The sequence below is a fragment of the Crocodylus siamensis genome, chromosome 4 (assembly GCF_052110815.1).
Source record: "Crocodylus siamensis isolate JL-2025a chromosome 4, ASM5211081v1, whole genome shotgun sequence".
NCBI classification, from domain to species: domain Eukaryota; kingdom Metazoa; phylum Chordata; order Crocodylia; family Crocodylidae; genus Crocodylus; species Crocodylus siamensis.
Window position 1 is genome coordinate 42,041,398 of NC_143398.1, and position 6,173 is coordinate 42,047,570.

Here is a 6,173-nt window from a genome sequence, read left to right on the forward strand (position 1 = left end):
AATAACAGCATTTATTTGTAATATTATTATTTGTTTGTATAGCATACTCCAGCTTGAGTGTGCTGTACCAGCAGTAGCTAATGCATGAATATCTTGGGAAATTCAGCCACCTGTATTTGATTTTTCTAAGTAAATTGTTTTAATCTAAAAAGAAAGGGATGAGAGCTTGTGTTCCTTGCCTGTACCCCCAAAGAAAACAGAAACTATGCTAAGGTTATGTAGTGGCCTCTGGATACTACCTGACCAGACACATTCAAAATAAACATGGTAATGGCTCATAGCATTCCTGCTGTGCATTAATATGGACGGGCCCTACATAGGAAAGCCTTTGTCATAGAAAGGACCTTACCACCAGCATTGCTGCCATGTCTTCTGAAACTATTAGGTCTCCTCATTGGTAAGTCTGAACTTATCAGGTCTCCTTAAAAATCTGGAGACAAGGACTTTCAGGGCTGTCCTATCCTGCAGAACCTGGGGCTGCAGGGGGCCCTGCAGCCAAGGGGCTGTGCCCAGCTCCCCCTGCACTGCCTGCACCATATTTAAAGGGCTTGATGCAGGCAGGGAGCCCCTTCCCGGCTGAGCTGGGGAGGAGTTCTTGGCTCCACTCCTGCCCTGGCCCCAGGGAGGGAACACAGGTGTCTCCAGCACATGCTACCCCCACGTGCACCCCCCCCCCACAGCACAGCCCACATGCATGCAGCCCAGCCCCAACTATTTTATTGCAGTGAGTTTATGCAGCAATTAACTGCCATTTTGATTTTTCAATCAATCAGGGGACCCCAGACTATATCTTGCAGGGGGCGCCAAAAAATTGTGGGCTGGCCCTGATTAGGTGGGGAGGCAAAGCAAGCACCAGGACAGATCTGTGTGGACATCCTATTGGGAGTTAATACATCATGCAATGAATAAATCCATTTGGGTCTCTTCTGTGGCTGCCACAGCAACTTGTCAGGAAGACCCAGTCAATGGCAACAGAACTTCAGGAACCAAGTTGACAAGGACAAACTGATGTGGCTGAAGACCACCACATGTGCAATTACTGCTTCTTGCTAGGAGCCCCAGGACTGTGAGACTTATTAGCAGCAAAATGTGGAAGTAGTGGCATTACTAGACCATTGCATTTTGGATGGGTGCTGAAGAGACTTATTTTGGGCCTCAGCAATCAGACCATTGAAAAGAATTAGAATGTCACCTCCTAAATAAATCAGACTGACTCAAACCTAGATTTTTCAACATTACAAGTGAGGTACTCACTCGCCTTCCACCTTTAGCTGTTCCAAGTAGTTAAAATGCTGTCTACCCTATCTACCCCTCTTAGGTAGTTTTGTGGTGACCTTCACCGTAGTATCTGGTGGCCTCAGAATTCCTGTCATGTTCTTCTTCACAACGTGTATATGTGTTAGGGAAGTGCTATTATCTTCTTTTTCCACAGAGCAAACAGAAGCCCAAGTGGTTGGAAATATTAAGGTACCTATCTGTAGGCACCTGGATACATCATTCTGGATCACTGACATCCTCAGAAAAACTGCTTATCTGCCACCTAACTCCACAGGTGCCTAAATATTATCCAGTGGGCATATGTCAAATGTTGAGGCTGGATTCTTAGAACATGCATTTCCCTCATTACTCAGGAATTATCAGTACACACTTAAGACCTGTGTCCATCCATCTCAGAATATCCCAGTGCTTAGAGCACGCACCTGGGATATGGTGGTCTCCATTCCAGGGAAGTGCCCTCATCATCCAAACCACTGGGATATTCTAGGGTGAGTTTCTCTAAGTCTCTACTGATTAAATGTTAATTGGTATGGAAAAAGAGAATGAAGCTGTTTTGGGGAGTCATGTGTGTCATAAGAGACTGAGATTTCAGTCCATAATCCTATCAATGTTTAGCTGTTTATATAAAGTGGAACAGCTCCAAGATGAGAGATTAAAATCATCCCCAAGATACATGATCAGGGATAGGGTGTTGGTTCAAGTCCCTGCTCTACATTTTTTATCCATATCTAGCTGAATGTGCTAGCCTATTGGACATTCTGGTGTGGGAGGGTCTCTCTATTTTTTATAGATAGGCTCAGGCACCTTACTCCAGGGGAGAGTTCACAGCTCAGATAGAGAACGGAGAGATCTAAGACCAGATTTGTTCCAAGGGATTTAAGTACCTGATGATGTGGACAGGTACCCACTGGGTTTTTCAAAAACATGCATCTGGTTTAAATTTATAGGAATTAGGCACCTCATTTGTTTAGAAATTTCATAAAAGCCTCCAGCACACACATATCTGTATTTGCTGGCTCCTAAGTATCTTTGAAAATCTGGCCTATTGACTTAGCTAATATCAAAGAGGAAGTCTTTGACAGAGGAGGCAACTGAACCCCAGACAAGTGTGTGTCCTGCTAGTCCCCTAAACACTGGACCATTCATTTCCTCGAGAAGTTTTAAAGGCTTGGCTGCACATGAGTTACTTGAGAATAAGATAGGCCTAATTTTAAAGTAGAATAACTATTCCAGAATTACTCCGAGTGTGGAAATTCCTATCCTAAAATAACAATGTGCACACATAGGGTGATGCTGAAATAGCTATTATAGCACCATGGTAGGCAAGCCCTAAAAGCAATCACTCACATGGAATGGAGCGTAATGGTAGATTAGTAAAAGCATCTGGCTCTGCTACCAAATGTTCATACTCCTGACCTTGAGTTGAAGGTCACCACCACAAACACCAATTCAGCTTTAAATGGGTATCTGGTCATGTGGATGGGAAGTCAAAGGTGGCTGGATATGATTCTAGTGCTGCCCTCATGCACTACTGGCTGCAGAAACTAGCAAGCCTTAACAGTGTTAGCCCAGAAGGCCAAAAAGCTTGGCTGAACCATTGGCTGCAAAAGAAAATTAAGGAAGAATATATTACTAATAATGAATGTTAACCTGAGTATCCCAGATCACTTTACATATACAGGGCTCAATGCACCCACCATTAAATGAAACCACATCTGGAAGGAAATGAAGTAAACATTTAACCACCTACTGCAAAGCTAAATAGACAGTACCCAGTTATTCCTGCACTGCTAGAGAAGATACAACATTGTTGTGGAGTCTTTTTCATTACCCATAATACAGAATTATGGGGGGGTATGCAGATACAGAATAAATTTAAGAAGGAGTGGCCTTCATGCTGTAGGTTTCACTTGGTTTTCCACCCTTTGGGTTCAAAGCTAAAGGACATTTACAAACAGATACAACAATCTGTATAGAAGAGAATATGATAGTTAAGTTCCTGGTGCCTGATCAAGGGACACTAGGGAAGCTAACAAACCTCTAAGTTGAGAACACTAAACCAATACACTATTTGTTTATAAACTGTCAATAATGGCAACTACTTTGGTGCCATATTATAACTACAGATCAGGTAAATGTTTTATCAACTTAGGGCCTCCAGCAAGTCTAAATGTCATAGTTTGGCATTTGGACATTCAATCCGACATTGGAAGGGACTATAGACATGAAAAATATTAATATTAATAAGTGTAAAAAGTGTAACATAAAGCCAGGACCCAGAAGCTGTTCTTAACTACATGTGCCTCTCAAAATATGATTAGGTGATTTATCATGCTATTCAGCATGCTTCATTCCCTAGCACATGGTACATAAAGCATGTGTCAACATATCACAGAGGAGAGTTCTATTTAAATATATTTGCAAAAGACTTAAGACTGAAAATGCCAAGTGTCATCAGAATTGTTTATTATTAGCAACCGTAAGGGGGTGAAAAGGAAAGCCAAAGCTACGTTTTAACTAGATGCCAGTCAAAAATTATGGGAAGTTGTTCTGTACTATACTGAATGTACTTCAATCCCTTAACATAACAAGTAGACTGTCTAAATGATTCATTTCAGCAGTTTTCAATCAACTCGTTGTCATAAAACATTTTGATTTTGACAGGCTGCATTTTCTGATAGCATCCTGTTCCATCAACCTTTTTTTCCAACAGGCATGGCTTTGCATATAGCCGCTAGCAAACCTCCTTCTATAAAGAAGTTTTCAGATCTCCTGCATTCATTTATTGAAGGAAAGAAATACTCTTAATTTCATCTCTTTTTTTATAAAATAGATCCAAACTCAATTTGTTTCTTATTAATTTATTGTGATTTGGCCACCACAGCCTCCTTCAAATTTAAATGAAGTTTGAGGCAAATCATTTCACAAAGGAGATCAACAATTATCTCTCAGATTTTAATGGAGATTCCATCCATAATACTTATATGCTTTTCCCACCCTCACCCCTTCTACCACAGTACCATCGTACCTAGCAATATTTTTCTTCTGAATACATGTCAACCCCTCTGAGGTAGGCATGGGTGGATGGGGGGAGGGGATGAGGGGTGGTACCCTGGGTGCAGTTGCACCCTCTTTATATTTCTGCTATACCCAAAGTTTTAAACTAACTGCCTGACAGTGGCAACATCATTTCTGTTCAGACAGCAGAAAGGAGGTCAATTGAATTAATGGCTCATTAAAATCTACCGGATTCCATCTAAAATCTTCTTTCTGCAGGCGTTAATGACTCTATCTCCTTTTTAATGGCCTTGATATTCCACTAACCAAGCTAGCCTTTCTTTTGTAATTCTTCAGTCTGTTATCTGCTTTTCTTAATGTAGCTTCTATTTCACAGCCCTGCAGACTGTTTTTAACTCATTCCAGTAAAGTAATATTTGTTTTTGCTTTGATCTTAAAGTGAATATTATATCCCTAGGCCCCTAACATATTAGTAACTCTTCTAGTTTCTTTTTACCTGCAGAAAAATATGTGCCGTGTGATATGGAATGATGCACATCACCATCTGCACCCATTTTCAAAATTCAAAATTCTGCCCATGGTAGCCCAATTATTCTATTCCCATTTTAAGACTGGGTGGGCAGAGAAGTATAGATACCAGATGCTTTTAGTTATTGAGGTGCCAGGATACCAATAATGTTGTGATTTAGAGAGTAAGGACTTCAGTAGCAGTTAGGCATCTAAATATCTTTACAAATATTGCCCAAGATTACATCACAAATATGCTGCAAACAGGAAACTGAACCCATGTCTCTTAGACCCAGACCGGCACCCAAAACAGTGGACTGTTGTTCCACTAGATACATTGAGTCCTATGGAAAGGCATGATATAACACATATGCATATATTTAAATACATTTTATTATTCACCAAATAGATTCCAGTTGTTCCGTTCACGTAAATCTGCATTTCAGCCATACTTAAGTCTCAGGAAACTGGTTAAAACCATTTGGTTTTAACTGGTTAAAAATACACATGTGCACCTTAAAATCCATTTTCCAAAGAATTTTATAGGCACAGAAGCAAATTCAATGCTAACCTGGAGAGGTGCTGTTCTCTGGCAGGCACGACAGGTTGGGACTCCAAAAAACGTGAGTCTTACACCAGATTTCTCTTTTATACATCTGCTTTCCCTTCCTCGCTCTCCCTCTGACATAACTCATCTCCTGACGCCCCACTCCCAGCCTCTTCCTCCCAACCCACCAGTGCAGACGGACTGGACTGCAGGAGCCTCAAGGTTTTTCTTTTCAAAGTTCTCAAAGCCCATAGGTATCTCTGCCTTCCCCTCCATGCTCAGGGCCACAACCTCTCTCTCCCCTTTTCCATCCCCTCCTCCAGTTGCTGCTACTTTCCCTGCTGTCCCACTGGGTGACAATTCAGAGTTGCTCCTGCCCACTTGAGCCAGGCTGTATAGTGGTTGGGTTTCGCTGGGAACAGCAACAGCAGCCATGGGGAGGACGTGGGTTTCCCCACTCTGCCCAGTCCCCCCAAGAGCAGGCACAGGAAGCTTCAGCCACTGTGGTTGCCTCAGGTGCACCAAGCCCCTGCAGAGCGCAGCTGGAGTGGGCAGGAGTGACTCTGGAGATTCCTGTGCCCCTGGGACAGCAAGGAAAGGGGCCAGGGCTGGGTGGGAATGGAAGAAGGGGAGAGAGGGAAAATGTACTTCTGGGCATGAAGGGGAAGCAAGGATTCTAGTCCACTTTGGGGACTTTTTTTTAAGGGGAATAAGCAGAGGTAGGAAGTGGGTCGTTGTTACTAGGCGTATGCAAAGCAGCTAGTATTCATTTCAGATTAAGATTCGGCTGATTCAGGAGGCAGTGAGGGGGACAGTGACTCAA